This window comes from Lepidochelys kempii, chromosome 7, assembly GCF_965140285.1.
Source record: "Lepidochelys kempii isolate rLepKem1 chromosome 7, rLepKem1.hap1, whole genome shotgun sequence".
Classification (NCBI taxonomy): domain Eukaryota; kingdom Metazoa; phylum Chordata; order Testudines; family Cheloniidae; genus Lepidochelys; species Lepidochelys kempii.
The window spans coordinates 17,674,393-17,691,850 of NC_136386.1; positions in this window are offsets into that span (position 1 = coordinate 17,674,393).

Genomic DNA, 17,458 nt, shown 5'->3' on the forward strand with positions numbered 1-17,458 from the left:
CACAGTATGCACATAGCTCACATATCTGGAGAGTCTCAGTGGAGAGCTGTCATAAACATAAAGGGAAGGGTAAACACCTTTAAATCCCTCCTGGCCCAAGGGAAAACCATTTCACCTGTAAAGGGTTAAGAAGCTAGGAGAACCTCGCTGGCACCTGACCAAAACGACCAATGTGGAGACAAGATACTTTCAATGCTGGAGGGGGGGAGAAACAAAGGTTCTCTCGGTCTGTGTGTTGCTTTTGCTGGGACCAGAGCAGGAATGCAGGTCAGAACTCCTGTAAACGGCTAATAAGCAATCTAGTTAGCTATGCATTAGATTTGGTTTTGTTTAAATGGCTGATAAAATAAGTTGTGCTGAATGGAATGGATATTCCTGTCTTTGTGTAACTTAAGGTTTTGCCTAGAGGGATTCTCTATGTTTTGAATCTGATTACCCTGTAAAGTATTTACCATCCTGATTTTACAGAGGTGATTCTTTTACCTTTTCTTCAGTTAAAATTCTTCTTCTAAGAATCTGATTGCTTTTTAACTGTTCTTAAAATCCAAGGGTTTGGGTCTGTGTTCACTTATGCAAATTGGTGAGGATTTTTATCAAGCCTTCCCTAGGAAAGGGGGTGTAGTGCTTGGGAGGATTCCGGGGGGGGAAAGACATTTCCAAGCGGGCTCTTTCCCTGTTATATATTTGTTAGATGCTTGGTGGTGCCAGCAATAAAGTCCAGGGGCAAAAGGTAAAATAGTTTGTGCCTTGGGGAAGTTTTAACCTAAGCTGGTAAAAAAAAAGCTTTGGGGGTTTTCATGCAGGTCCCCACATCTGTACCCTAGAGTTCAGAGTGGGGAAGGAACCTTGAGAAGAGCTAACTACAGAAATAAGAGTTCTGAGAAGCATCATGTAATTACAATGTAAGAAAATGCTTTGTTACTTTGAGAGCCATGATTTTGCTCAATAGAAATGGACTAGAACTTTATAAAATCCTTGTTCCATGGTATTTAATAGGACAGATCATAAATAAGCACAACGCAGAGGCTAGCCCCGGCAGCATTCAGCAAAATATTTAGCTCTATGTACAACTGTGGGAGTTGGTAGGTTTTGTCTTATTAACCAACTCTGGAATTTTCAAAGGAGCCCAAGGAAGTTACCCAAATCCCAAGGAAATGCAAAAGGGTTTTGATCACCTCAGTCCTTAGATTTCTTTGAAAGGCCAAGCCTAAATATATTCAAATATTTTCCCCTTTCTTCCTACACCAGTGTCATATTTAGGGTTACCAGACCGCAACTGTGAAAAAACAGGTCAGGGGGTGGGGTGGGGGTAATAGGCGCCATATAAGACAAAAAATCCCCAAAAATGGGACTGTCCCTTAAAAAGAAAAGGGGACATCTGGTCACCCTCATCATATTCTAACACCAGTATCACCTTGCTGAGTGGTAGACAGCTGGGGCCTTGCTAGGTGGTTTTTAGGGAGGAGAAATCAGTGACATTAAGCCTGGGTATACTTCAAGTTTTATTCACATAAATATGCCAGTCCTGAAACAAGATGGTCAATCAGCATTCAGGATGATTTCCACCCAACAGCAGTGCCTGGTTACCAGGGAACAATTCTGTCTCAACAGTTAACTCTAATCAGAGACCAAAACAGAGAGCTGGTCCTCTAACAGATCCTCTCCAGAGCCTTGCTTAACCCAAACAGCCCTTCTCCAATAGACTAAAAGTGTGCTTGCACTGTAAGGAAGCATGTGTTCAACAGCACCACCTGGTAATACCAGCCATTAAGCCCTGTTTCCTCATTGTTATACTCCATAGCAAGACACCAGCATGTTATATTTGCTACTATGATAGCGAGATCTTTTTACCATTGGTTTGAATGTTGGCGAATCTTCCTTGTAAGTGTATATGTTGCTAGGAATGATATCCGAGCACTCACTGGAAGGTAGCTCAGATGCTATGAAAACAGCAAATTCTCTACCTATAATGATTATGGCTTAATCCTGCAAGTCACTTACTCTCACTAACATGTAGAGTAATAATATTGTAAGAACTTCTTGGAAGCCTGAAAGAAAGATCGTTTCTGCATCATTTGTAATGAAGGAAGTAGAGGGTATACTGTCACTCTACAGCTGCTCATGACTACTCTTGGGATTGCTGTCATTGAGCCAATTCTGCCTTCAAATACAAGTGGAAAGCTCTCATCTGGCTAAATGAAAGCTGGTTATAAGCATCAAAGGGCCAAACTTATCTTACTGAGTTTATTTGATGGAGAAGAAAGTACTTGTATTTACGGGAAAACCATATATGGGCACATACCCATGCTCATATGGATTCTGCAAGCTGTTGATGCAACACAGACAACTCTTGCATTGACTTTCATGGGAATTGCACACCAATAAGGATTGTAGGACTAAGCCCTACAATATGAGAAAAGAAAGGCCACGTCCGGAGGCTAAGCTTAACATTATCCCTTTAAATCAAGGCAACCGACGGGTCACAATCAGTTTTCAATGAATTTGCAAAAGCCTACTTTGCATAAAGGTGACAGTCACAAAAGCACAGAGGATTCCTTCTGTTTTAGAAATAAAGGAATCCTGTGTAACAGATGAATATTTCTTTAGTATTATACTTGATCCACTGCAGTGATTCACTAAAAGTGTACATTAGTTTCAGAAGAGATTTCTAAAACCACTAAACCTTTAAACAGAAATACTTCCCACTCTGTCCGGTCTAATACTTTAGATCAGGGGTCTCAAACACGCAGCTCGCGGGGTTCTTTCGTGCGGCCCACCAAGCTCCCCACGCCCCCCCCATCCCACGCGCCCCTCTGCCTATCCCGTGGCGCTGCGAACCCGTGCCGCTCCTGGAAGCGGCCGGAACCATGCCCCTGCGGCCCCAGGGCAGGGGGGGCAGATGGCTCCGTGCATTACTCTTGCTTCCAGGCACCGCCCCCGGCAGCTCCCATTGGCCAGGAACAGGGAACCGTGTCCAATGGGAGCTTTGGGGAAGGTATGTGGAGGAGCAGCAAGAGCAGCACACGGAGCCGTGTGTCGTGTCCCCCCCACCCCCCGAGATGTGGTTCTGACCGCTTCCTGGAGCGGAGAAGAGCGGTGCATGGCCAGGGCGGGCAGGCAGCGAGCCGGCTCTGGCCCCGGTGTGTGCCGCTGCCATCCCGAAGCCACTCTAGGTAAGCGGTGCTGGGCTGGAGCCCATACCCCAACTCCCTGCCCTGAGCCCCCTGCTGTACCCTGCACCCCGACCCCTGAGATACCCCTCCTGCACTCCACACCCCAACTCCCTGCCCTGAGCCCCTGCCACATCCCGCACCCCTCCTGCTCCCCCTGGGGGCAGAGGGGGGGGCGGGGTTGGGACTTTGGGGAAGGGGTTGAAATGGGGGCAGGGCAGGGGCAGCAAGGGTGGAGTGTCAGTGATGCAGCCCTCGGGCCAATGCACTAGTACTCCTGTGGCCCTCGTGGTCATTTGAGTTTGAGACCCCTGCTTGAGATCATCTTGTTGCTTTTACAGCTTTGGTATTGTCAGCCTATAAGCCACGCTATAGATTTAGTTTCTAGCATGAATAAGTCACCACTTTCTTATGTATGTGTGCTATATATTGGAAACAAAAGGATTCACTAAGACAGAGAGGCGCCATTTTGATGTCTTTGAACATTACAAATGGTGCCAATGGGAGGCTTTATGCAAGGTGGACAGATAAGACGCTAGTCAAGCAATGAAACCTCTAAGATGTTTGGATCTCAGGTGCTGTTGAAGGTAATGATGGTACTGAGACTTGTCAGTTACAATCTCTATTCTGAAATGTAAAGATTCAAATGGAAAAATAAAGTCGTGGTTAAAGTTAGTTTGCTGTTCCTCAGGTGAAGTAAAGGATACAAATGGTACTAAGAAATCTGAACTTTTCTACTGATGTCCATGACTGGGACCCAGGAGAATGATCATGCCTTTTTAATGAAGCTTGAGGATTTCTCTTGTTAAACTGAGATGGGTTTTCATTGTAGAACAGGGAAAGAAATGAAGTATTCCCATAGGCCAGAGACAAAATGAGTGCCTGAGTGTTAAAGTGTGACAGAGGGATTTTTAGTACCAGTATCTGAGAACTGCACTTTATGTCCTTCTTGGTATCCCTAATTTCTGCTTGATCTCAGGAGGCATCCTATTTGTTTTTTTCCTCCCCATAACAATAGTTTTTCTTAAAGCGTTTGGACTTGCAATTGTCATTTTAATGACTACCATAATCTTGGTTCTACAGGATAACAGGGATTATGTCAGTTGAAATTCATAAAATGTTAGGAGTAGTTTGAAGTTAATTGCATGACCGTTCTTTGTTTACCACTTTTTAAAAGAGAAGCCTTTCAAAACTCTTATATAGTGGGTGTTCTATTTAACTAAATGCCAAAAACAATGAATCACTGTTCAGTGAGCTCCTCTCTTTCCACTAAAAGTCATGTTGCCATCTAGGGGAATATCCAGGTTCCCTTATTTACACACAATCTCCAGAGGGGCTGTCAGGAATTATGCCAAATTACAACAGTTAAGAATCTGGCCCAGTAGTTCTAGCTGATCCTGATCTTTAAGATATATAGAAACTAGAAGTAATCTGTTCATTCATTTATGGTTCACACAGTAGGAGTATCCCACCATTCCTCCCTGGTCATAGGGGTATCTCAGATGCAGCAGTTCCACTGCAAAGGGTAGACAGCAGAATTCGGGTACCTACAGAGAGGATCCACTCCCCTTGTGCATTGCAGAGCTCAGGCCTAGGGTAACGGGGGCTCCTGTGCATCTGTCTACAGAAGGGTTGGGAAAAAGACAGGCCAAGGGTGGTATAGGAAACAAAGCCTGAAGTCTAAGGGTAAAATCCTGCCCATATTGAAATCAATGGGCATTTTACTATTGACTTAAATGGGATCAGGTTTTCACCCTCATCATACAGCATTGGCATTCTAGCAGATCTGAGCCTCATTAATGGGGACATGGAACTAAAGTTGGAACATAAGCACTAGTCCCCAGTGGGGGGAGAAAAAGCATCTTTCAGAGGCAGTAACGTAAGAAAATTTCACTAACGTTCCTGTAGCGTGGACATACATTCATCTTTCTTATGCAACTGCTGTTAACATAAGGTCTTGTTTTATGTAATCTGTCAAGAATCAGTGATTCAAAGTGACAAGTTCTTTTCACAAAAGGAAAGTGTATTGAGGAGAATGAATAGTATTACTGGAACAGTGTGTAAGCCACAAAAGAAAATGCATCTGTCCAATATCACAGGAATCTGAGTCCTTATGGAAGATTCTCCTGATTTTTCACTGTTTAGCTATATAAAGAAAGTCTCCTCCATCCCTCACTGATATCTGCACCCTTGATACAGGCCTATTTATGAGAGGCCCTTAGTCAGATATCAGCAGGATAACACTACATTGATGTGCAAAATAGTAGAAGGATTTCCTATGTAAGATCCAATCCATGATGTACATTGTGGAGGAAGGATTGTGCTAGGGGAAGAAACTTGAGATGCCAGAAGGAGAAAGACAAAGCCATGGGATCCCAGAGGAATGCCATCTGTCTGAAGTAAATTCGTTCAAAAGAATGCCCATGCTACACTCACTGAGCAGAACATATTTGCTGAAATCCTGTAGTCATGGAACTAGCTTCCATGATACACAGACAGTAACAGGGGGATCACAAAGGCATAGACTAGTGAAAAAGGGAGACTGTGTAGAGGATACAAGAACAAATACTGATAGGTCTGATACACACAATTCCTTCCCTCCCCACCACACCTGCACCATCCCAGCACTAATTTCAGTCAGTCATTGTGGTTGAGCTCCATGCATATTCCCTCGTTTATCTCTTTCATTGCACTGTTACAAGACAGGGTACCCCTCCCCCCATGTATCTTGTTTAATTTTAAAAAGATAGCCCATGTGATAATCCATGTTCTCACTGGAAAGACCTTAGCAGGAAATGAGTCAGGGTGTAAAGGAGCAGACTTACCCCTGCGGTGCCTCCTGCTGGTCATTGGGAATTATCTCTTTTCCAGCCTGTAGCGCCCTCTGCAGGCCAGTGATCCTCACAGCTCTGGCCCCCACATCCCTCACAGACCCCAGTGCCCCTTTCTCTGGGGTTCTGCCCCCTGGCAGTACCCCCTCTCTCTGCCTCTGGGTCTCCCCTTCCTGGGGAACCCCCAATCCACTATCTCCACCTTGCCTCAATCTGGGCTACTGCCAGTCATCACCAAACCCCCACTCCCTGGGGCAGACTGCAGTGTAAAGGCCACTCATCATAGGCAAGGGGGTTAGGACCTGTTGCCTTCCTCTGCCTCCCGGTACCTCTATGGGCCTTGGACCAGGCCTTACAGCCTGGGGAGTTGCCAGCCTGGAGCACCCCCGCTCAGCCTGCTCCTTCCCCAGCACTGCACCACCCTCAGTACCCTGTCAGGCAGGCAGCCAGGTCCTAGTCTCTCCCAGCCTGGAGAGAGACTTCTTAGGCCTCTGGCTCACAGCCTTTCTAGACAGGCCAGCTGGGGCCTGATTGGGGTGTGGTCCAACTGTGGCTGCTTCCCCAATCAGCCAGCCACAGCCCTCTCCAGGGCTGCTTTTAACCCCTTCTGTTTTAGGAGCGGGGTAGCCACCCTGCTACACAGGGCCAGATTGTGCGATGTGAGGGGAGTGCCCAAGGTGTGTTTCCCCTCCCCACTTCAAAGAGCTTGGACAATCCCAAGAGAATGCTGGAAAATGGCCCTCTTGCTAATAGTGGTTGTGCAAACCATCCCAAAGGGGGTAGGGACGATGTGTAGCTGTGGCCCTCCAACCTCCATGCCACCTACCATATGTGGCAGCTGGCACAGGGGAAGCATGCTACCATGGATTCCTCCTAAAACTCCTTCTTTGGTGGAGTGGCTTCACAACTCCCATAAGAATGGGGTGACACCAGCAGTCCTTGGAAGAATATGAACTTTGGTTCCTGGTACTGGTCACACAGCCCAGGATGATTTCATGGATGTTTTCCATCCAACTTCTCTCATATAGTACATACCTAATTATACAACTGTGATTTTTATGACCATTTATCATTGTCTACACTGATCTACTAGCACTAGATCAACTAAGTCAAGTCAGCATGCTCTTTATTCCCAGAATGAGGAGAGCCATGCTTTATGCTAGTGTAGAATAATGGAGGCTGCATACAGAAGTATGAATTTGTCTTTGAACTTGCAGCCTGGGTATCCTTAGTGTTGTCAATATAGGGTTGTGTTTTTAGGCTTTTGAGGCATGATATTGGCCTGAACTTGAGAGCTTTTGACCCCTTTTTCTTCCCTCTCACTAGATGGAATTCTTTTTCCCTATTTCAGATCATTACATGCATTTCTTTTCCTTTGGAGAGAGGGGTTTGAAATGGATGGCAGTAGTAGTGGATTATAGCTCCACAATCAGAGGGGAGCACTTCTGGGGGTGATGAAATCCTCCTTCTCACAATACAATAGATAGTCAACCTCTGACCGCTTGTATAGGGCCTTCCTTATTATATTCCACTACATTCATATCTGGCCTTATTTAGGGACTATAGTCTCAAGTCCATTCCAGACTCTGGTCTCCTGCATGGTAGTACACTGTTGGGTACATGCTGTTACCAGTTGTGTGAAACAGTGTATGAAATGTGATGGTAGGATACCCAAGCCTACAAGTTCAAAGCAAAGGAGTACTTGTGGCACCTTAGAGACTAACAAATTTATTTGAGCAGTGAATGCATCCGATGAAGTGAGCTGTAGCTCACGAAAGCTCATGCTCAAATAAATTTGTTAGTCTCTAAGGTGCCGCAGGTACTCCTTTTTCTTTTTGTGGATACGGAGTAACACGGCTGCTACTCTGAAACAAGTTCAAAGACAACTTCATACTTCTGTATGCAGCCTCCATTATTCTACACTAGTGTAAAGCATGGCTCTCCTCATTCTGGGAATAAAGAGCATGCTGACTTGACTTAGTTTAAGCCACCTAGGAGATTAGGACACTCAGGGGCTTATCTTAAGTTTGTGTAAATTGTCATAGCCCTATTGCCTTCAATGGAGCTATATTTTACACCAGCAGAAGATTCTCTCAGTTCCCATTAAAATTAAGGAATCCAAATATTCAAGCAGCTTTGCACATTTCAGCCTAAAATGACTTTGTCGGGATTGGATCAACTGGGGAAATTGAATGTAAGCCTTTAAAGACTGAAAACTCCTACAACGATCGTGTTCTTTGCTGTAATACAAATATCCATATAATTGTCTATTAAAAAGTTCACATCACCGCCTCCTACCTTGGTTTCCTTTGGTGTTGCAGTCTTATTTCGTCTTATATCATTTGTTTGTATCTGTGAGTGGTTTCATAAACAAGCTCAGCTTTTTATAAGAGAAAAGGCTTTTTTCTAAAGTCTCCTGGAGTAAGTTTCATGTAAAAAGAAATTAGAGGGTAGAATACTATTCTATAGAACTAAACACAAGCTTGTTTTATAGCCACTCATTCCAGAATTCCATTGCAATGGAGAGGACCAAGATCAATATTCCATCATTTGAACACTTTGTGAATGTGTTGGCATTGTTATAACAACACACCTCTATTGACTCAGGAGTACTGTCTCAGATATTGCTATGTTCCTCTCCAGTAATCTGGGCTTGCCTGATTTAAAAAAACAACAAAAAACAAAAAAACCCAAAACCACTATAACTGTCAAAAGGATCTCCAATCAGTCCCTTAGGGTAGGTTTCAGAGTAGGTTTCACACTGTATCTGCAAAAAGAAAAGGAGTACTTGTGGCACCTTAGAGACTAACAAGTTTATTTTGAGCATAAGCTTTCATGAGCTACAGCTCACTTCATCGGATGCATTCAGTGGAAAATACAGTGAGGAGATTTATATACACAGAGAACATGAAACAGTGGGTAAATTAATTCCAATTCAGCAGTCTCATCAAGGATCTACAACCTATCCTGAAGGACAACCCATCACTCTCACAGATCTTGGGAGACAAGCCAGTCCTTGCTTACAGATAGCCCCCAAATCTGAAGCAAATACTCACCAGCAACCACACACCACACAACAGAACCACTAACTCAGGAACCTATCCTTGCAACAAAGCCCGTTGCCAACTATGTCCACATATCTATTCAGGGGACGCCATCATAGGGGCTAATCACATCAGCCACACTATCAGAGGCTCGTTCATCTGCACATCTACCAATGTGATATATGCCATCATGTGCCAGCAATGCCCCTCTGCCAAGTACATTGGTCAAACTGGACAGTCTCTACGTAAAAGAATAAATGGACACAAATCAGATGTCAAGAATGATAACGTTCAAAGACCAGCCGGAGAATACTTCAATCTCTTTGGTCACTCGATTACAGACCTAAAAGTGGCAATTCTTCAACAAAAAAAACTTCAAAACCAGACTCCAACGAGAGACTGCTGAATTTGAATTAATTTGCAAACTGAATACAATTAATTTAGGCTTGAATAAAGACTGGGAGTGGATGGGTCATTACACAAAGTAAAACTATTTCCCCATGTTTATTCCACGTCCCCCCCCCCCCCCAACTGTTCCTCAGACGTCCTGTCAACTGCTGGAAATGGCCCGCCTTGATTATCACTACAAAAGGTCCATTTCCTCCCCATCCCGCTCTCCTGCTGGTAATAGCTCACCTTACCTGATCACTCTCCTTACAGTGTGTATGGTAACACCCATTGTTTCATGTTCTCTGTGTATATAACTCTGTTAGGGAAAAAGGGTTCCCCTCCCGTCTAGGGTTAGGAGGGTAGCCTTCCCTGGACTTCTGTATTAGCCAAACAAAACACAGAGTCTTGGCTCTTTGATAAAGTGAGGCACTTTATTGCTAGCGAATACGACAGCTGAAGGGCTCACCAATTCCTTTTCAGAGGAAAATGGTGAAGCCCCGAACAAAGAACAGGGATGAGCTTTTATAGCTTGGTTTAACATACATTGTGATATCTCTTCCAGTTCAAACCGGTTAACCCAGTCTGTTTGAAGTTCTGGGGTAGGTAAGAGCATGGAGGCTTATCTGTATAAGGAATTCTCTCCCCAAAAGCAGGGAGTGCAGGTTACACACAGTTCGCATTCTTTCTATCCATAAACAAAGTAGAAAGGACAGATAAGCATAGAAAAAAGACAGCAGCGTAGCTTTACATGATTATAGGGTCGCTTTCTGGGTTTTTTTCCTATCAGTTCCCCCCTTTGAGCCTGAAGATAATTATTTTACATGGCTCATTATTCATTGTTTAATATGTTCATGTGTTTCTCATCTTGGTTAACACCACCCTTCTTTACATATAGTATCTTTGCTGGGCTCATGGTTTTGGTACATACCCGGTGGAAGAGAGCACAACAACTGGACGCACAGCAAAACAGCAGACCCACAATCATAAGGAATCCCACTCCATACACAAACAAGGTTTTTAGCCATCCAAAGTTAGGCAACCAGCTGGTGAGCCAGCCCCACAAGTCAAAGCCCACACTGGGAGAAATAGAGGCCTGCTTATGAAAGAAGGCTGACACGTTTGCAATTATGTTAGTATCTGTGACTATGCGTCCGCTTTGATTTACATAAAGGCAGCATGTGGCATTGAGAAATGTGCACACCCCTCCCTGTGCACTTAAAAGCTGATCCAGGGCCAACCTGTTTTGCATACTGTAGCGAGCTAGTGAGCTTATTTCTTCTTGCAAAGCTTGGATTGCATCTCGAGTGGCGTTAGTAAATATTTCCATTTCGGCTGACATATTTTTTAGCGCGTATTCAAGTTGGCCCACCCCCACCCACGGAAACAGAATACGGAAGGCGCGCATACCTGTACTGCCTTCCTCGACAATAGGATTATAACTGGTATCTCGACGGGTTCGTCGGGTTGTGTCTCTGATTTCTATTAAGTCTTTACGATGCATCCCTCCTGGCCAGGCAAAGGCCACCGTGCATCTTCCCAACCACCTTGGGGGCAAGGTCTTTCCTGCCCAAGTGCCACATACCCACCATAAGTGATGATCTCCTAATACTATGCTATAGTTGCCTTTATTGCCCCCTGAGTTCTGAGATACTTCCTGCAATCGTCCCACCAGGGATGCAGCATCATCAGGATTGGGTCCTATTCCCCCCCATTTCCATAATGTAAGGCCGGCAAATTGAGTCGCATTTTCTCTGAGAATGTACCCCACATAGCCTCCAGCACGGGCATAGTTGGCTACCTCAGTACCATTGGGATACAGCAAAAGAGTAGTACTTGCATTGTTTCCCAAAATTAGAATTTTCTCACAGTGGGTTTTCGGGTATTTTCCCAGAGTAGTTTTGCCTCGGGTGCGTAGCGACCTCTTTTCTACGCACAAGGGGGCCTTAACGAGCAAGTCTGGGCGATGGTTCGGGATCCAGGTCCTAAAATCTATGGGTCCCCTTCCCCTTTTTCCCTTTTGGCCGTACCACGCCAAACCATTTTGCCAAGAATTGAGGAGCGCTGGAACCGGCAAAATGGGGAACCCTTGCAGTGAATGGGAAGAGAAGTGGGAACACACCCAACAGTCACTAACATTCCATGCGTTGGTTAAATTTTGGGCTAATTGTAGAAACGTATTTTTATCCCAACCCCCCAGGGCAGAGGTCCAGGTTAACGCCCATAGCCATACATACATTATAAACACTACCAGCTACTAACAACTCTAAAAAAAATAATATTAATACAATATTTGTAACAGTATACTAATACTCCAGAGTTCTGTAACTGCTTCTGATTCCGCTGATTGACCGGTACCCAGTTCATGTAGAAGCGGCGGTCGTGATGGGAGTCGTTGGGGATGTTGGAGCAGGAACCTTTTTACAGTGGCTGCAGTGCACCCATCTATCGATGCCCTCGACCTTCACTGCAGTTGGAGTAGTCAGAAGGACTTGGGCCGGGGCTGACCACCTTGGTTCCAGGCAATGCTTCCTTCGATGGATTTTAACACAGACAAAGTCTCCTGGAAAAAGAGAGTGCGCACAAGTATCAAGCGGTAAAGGTTGGGCATCTTTTACTCTGGCCCATGCATCACTCAAGGCATCTTGCAACATGCGACAATAACCCGCCAACTTATCTTGCCCAGCCATTAATGAAGTTTTTGCTGGGGCAAACCCGTCTACACTGGTTAGAGGAATCGGCAAGGGTCGGCCAAATAGAATTTCGAACGGTGTCAACGAATGCTTCCTATGGGGTGTATTACGAAGATTGGTTAACACTATGGGTAACACTTCAGGCCACTTTAATCCAGTCTGCTCGCATAGCTTTGCCAATTGGGTTTTTATCAGCCCATTCACCCTTTCTACTTTTCCTGAACTTTGTGGATGATAGGGGGTATGCAAGGCTTGTTTTATGCCGAGGGCCTTTGCTAAGTGTTGAATAATTTGGGAAGTGAAATGGGGGCCTTGGTCACTTTCCAAACGAGTCATTATCCCGAAGCGGGGCACTATCTCCTTGAGGAGACACTTCGCTACGGATACTGCATCTGCCCTTCGAGTGGGGAAAGCCTCAACCCACCCTGAAAAAAGATCAACCAGGACAAGCAAGTGTTTTAGTCCTGTCACTGGTGGTAAGTCCATGAAGTCCATCTGGACCACAGCAAATGGGTACTCAGGCAGTTTGCAATGTCCCATAGCTTGTGGTTTGACTGCTCCTTGGTGATTGTACCGTTGACACAATTCACACTGTGCAGTGACGGTCTTCGCAGCTGCATGGACCCCCGGAGCAAAAAACAACTTCTCCATTTGAGCCACTAATCCCCCCTTTCCCAGGTGCGAGGCCAGGTGGAGTGCCTGGGAAACCTGAGGGAGGAGTTGTCTTGGGAGAACCGGACGACCGTCCGGGCTGACGTAGAGGTTGTCCTCATTTAGGTGGCATCCAATGGATTTCCAACGGCTAACTTCGGCCGGGGGCGTCGTCTGCTGGGCAGAGAGCAAAACGGCTGGCGTCACTGGTTGCAGTAGCAGGGGTGCCAAAAAAGGAAAAGGGGCTGGAGCCCCACAGAGGGCAGCATGACAGGCCGCCGAATCGGCTGCAGCATTTCCCTTGGAAACCTCGTCCGAGGCGCGGGAGTGGCCCTTACAGTGTGTAACCGAAACAGCTGCAGGAAGTTGAATAGCCTCTAACAAGGCAGAAATCAAGGCAACATGGGAGATCTGAGAGCCGCTGGAGGTAAGGAACCCACGATGCTTCCAAAGTTGTCCAGTAGAGTGGCATACCGAAAAGGCATATTTGGAGTCAGTATAGATGGCCACAGTTTTGTTTTCAGCTAATTGACAGGCCCTAACAAGCGCCACAAGTTCTGCTGCTTGCGCTGACTTTTGTGTAGGTAAGGCATGCGCTTCAAGCGTTGCCATCAGGGTAACAATTGCATAGCCAACTCGCAAGGCCCCAAACTCGTCCCGACAGGCGGAACCATCACAAAATAATTGGAGGTCAGGATTCTGCAATGGAATATCAGAGAGGTCAGGACGAGGCGTGGAGATCAAATCCACCACGTGGAGGCAATTATGGGATTCCCCATCCTCAGGCAGAGGCAAAAGGGTTGCAGGATTCAGGACTTCGCAGCGGCGTAGGGTAACAGCCTGATTGGCGAGCAAGGCCAATTCGTACCTGGTCAGTCTGGCTGCTGTGAGGTGCTGCGTGGATCCACGATTAAGAAGTGCTGCAACGGCATGAGGCACTTGAACTAGAAGAGGGTGGCCCAAGGTAAGCCCCGAAGCTTTCTCGACCAACACGGCGGCAGCCGCAACAGCGCGGAGACAGGGCGGAAGACCCTGAGCCACTGGGTCAAGAAGGACCGAAAAATAAGCCACCGGTCGCTGGCCAGGCCCAAAGGGCTGAGTTAGCACACCAGACGCAGTGCCAGATTGTTCATGGCAAAATAAGGTGAAAGGCTTTGCGTAATCCGGTCTGCCCAGGGCTGGTGCAGAAGTTAATGCTTGTTTGAGGGCGGTAAGGGCGTTATTGTGTAGAGTCGTCCATGGTAAGGGTTCGGGAACGGAATCCAGCAGCAAATCGGTGAGGGGGTGCACTAACTCCGCATAAGCCGGAATCCAGGCTCTACAATAGCCACTTGCTCCCAGTAACTGGCGGAGTTGCTTTTTAGTGGTAGGCCTTGGCATACTCAGAACACTTTCAATCCTGTCCTGAGTAAGTGCAGTAGAAGCATATGAAATACGATGCCCCAAATATTCCACCTCGGGTTGGGCAAACTGTAGCTTGGAGAGTGCCACCTTGTGACCTTTTTCGGCCAATGCAAAAAGAAGGATTCGAGTGTCCTGTACACAGGCAGCCTTGGCTGTAGAGCACAATAACAGATCATCAACGTATTGAATCAAAGAAGAACCCATAGTCAACGAAATAGAGTCCAGATCTCGCTTTAAATACTGGCTGAAGATGGTAGGGCTCTCCCTGTAGCCCTGAGGGAGGCGGGTCCATACGTATTGACATCCGTCAAAGGTAAAGGCAAATAGGAACTGTGAGTCTGGGTGCACAGGGATGCTGAAAAATGCTGAAGACAGATCAATCACAGTAAAATAAGTAGCCCCTGGGGGAATAGCAGTTAAAATAGTTGCTGGATTGGGAACAACCGGAGCTCTCGGGATCACAATAGCATTAATCAGTCGGAGGTCATGCACGAAACGGTAAACCGGTTTGCCATCGGGGCCAGGCTTGGGTTTCTTAACAGGAAGAATAGGTGTATTGCAAGGGCTGGTAGCCTCCTTAATGATTCCTTGAGTTAAAAGCTGTTGTAGGACTGGCCGAATGCCCTCTATGGCCTCTTTAGGCAATGGATATTGCATTTTTCGGGGCAGAGGGACATCTGTACGGTAATTGATATACACCGGTTCTGCTGACTTTAAAAGTCCAGTTTCAGTGGACGCCGAGGCCCACAATGCTTCAGAAATATCAGATAACTCAGCAGGGACAAAGGGGGCGGTGGGTGTAGTGGCTAACAATGCCATTACCGTAGCTTCAGGGACCGAAGTAGGGACTGAGAGATATAGCCCCTCCGGGCTGCAAGTTATAGTTGCTCGTAGTTTACATAACAGATCTCTACCTAATAAATTTGCAGGACAGGAAGTTGCAATTAAAAAGCTATGATCCTCTGATAACGGGCCAAGCTGGACCGTTTGCTCCGCAGTTAGAGGAAGGGCGCACACGGTGCCACCAACGCCTATAGCTTTTACGGTTGCAGAAGTGGTAGGAAGGGTGGGGTCCTGTAGAGTACTTCTATCTGCCCCGGTGTCGATTAACATTGAATAAGTTTTTCCCTCCCACCACAACTGGAAGCTCCGGGTGGTTTGCATCCAACTGCACTGTCCAAGAAGCGGAGGGGGTTCCTGGCGAGGGGGACGAAGCATTGTGGGTGGCTAGCTTTCAATCAGTACTTCCTTTTTCTCCCCCCCTTTCCTGTACCCTCTGGTAGGCTTGCATAAGAGGGTCAGCTGGCTGGAGGGGGTAATTTGGGCACTGGGCAGCCCAGTGTCCTTTTTGTCGGCACCGCCGGCACTCATCTGGCCCTGCCCTCCCGGGCCGTGGCTGGAAGCTCTGACCTTGTGGTCCCCATCCCTGGGTAGAGCAGCCTCCTCTTCCACCTCGTCCCCGAAAGCCTCCCCTCCTGCGGCTTGCATCCCGTCCCCGAGAGCCGTCTTGGAAACCTTGCAACTGCAGATTAAGGAGCTTTTCGGACCTCCTAGTGTCTAATTCCTTCCTATTCCTCCAGGCATGGGCTGCTAACCCCACCACCTCCTCCAGCGTTTTGTTTTCATAAGCTGGTTGACTACACACATACTTCCGAGCGAATGGTAATAAATTTTTTACATACTGGCCGATCACTTGTGTTTTCGCTACAGGGGAGGTTGGATCTAAGCCGCCGTGGTTTTTCAAAACCTTACAAAGGCGGTGGAAGAATTCCCCTGGGTGCTCATCGTGCTTTTGAACACATGCATCTACTTTTCCCCAATCATACACAGGCTTAGACATATCCTCTAATGCTTCTAAGATTCGCTTTCTCATTTTATCCCACTCTTGAACGGTCTCTGGAACATCCCAATCCATTTCAGGTTTCTCTTGCGGATAAGCCGCCCTGCCTTGCACCGTCTCTCTAGCTTTCTTATACACAGTTTCCTTCTCACCCTCGCTTAGCACTTGATTTAAAATCATTTCCACATCGTCATAATTACAATTATACATTGTGAAAATACCCTTTAACTTTTTAATAAATTCTTCCGGACACTGTCGAAATGAGGGAAAAGTAGATGACCAATTCATTAGATCCGTGCTGGTAAAAGGGACATACACCATCTGTGTCCCCCCCCTACCGCTCGGCAGTTGTCGCATAGGCATTTGGACTGCACTAGCTATTGCAGCTCCAAGAACTTTTGCCTTAGGGGTGCCTAGAGAACCGTGAGACCGGGTCTTTGCAGGGGTTGCATCACTGGGGTGTCGCGGATCAGGACGTGTCAACCCCCTGGTAGAGGTGCCAGCCTCCGGATCGCCCCCCCGCTCTGCGTTAATTGTGGGGGTATCGGTAGCTAGTGGGAGAGTGGGACCGCTCCTTTCCCCGGTTGGGGGCGTGGGTGCATCAGGGTCAGGCTGCGGTACCCCACCCCATAGCCAGCTACATTCTTCCAATGGTATAGGATCCCCCGCTTCTTTCAATGGGAGTTGGGGATAAATAGACTTTGACGTTTTTAGCTTCTGGTCAGCATGACTAGATTCTGGATTGTATGGTGGGGGCCGCATGGCTTTAAGTTTTTCTACCTCAGCACGTAAACTAGTAGTTACACTGGCACTTTTGCGCCGTTCGGCCTCCCTTATCCATACATCAGAATACTTAAGTTGCCGCGGTTGTAAATCATACAATACTTTTCGTAATTGAACAATGTTATGTAACTCAAATGTTCCTTCCCCCGGCCAGCGATTTCCTGGTTCCGGGTCGTCTTGCGTCATTCCCACCCAGGGACCTTGACACAAAAATATAAACTTATACAAAGCTTTGTTGCCATCCGATTGTAAGGCCTTGATATCCCTATCATAATGTTTTAACATATAGCCCAGAGGCGTAGAAGGATCAACAGTTCTACTGGACCCCCCCCCCCCCATCTTTTCCCAAAGACGGGACCCCCGGCTGTTGTCTAGACAATCACAAAGGAAAAATTCAGAACTCACCAAGTTCCCACCGGCCGGTGTTCACCAATAGGTCCGGACCCTAGTGCCTTCGGGATGCCTTATTTCACCGAAGCGGCGGGTGGAAGCGAGACGGGAAGCCTTCTGGGTTAAAGCAACCCGGGTGCCGGCAAGAAGGATTCAGAGTCCCGACCGTCCACCGGTCCGGAGAAGAGGCGATCCCGGACGAGCCCCCAAATTGTTAGGGAAAAAGGGTTCCCCTCCCGTCTAGGGTTAGGAGGGTAGCCTTCCC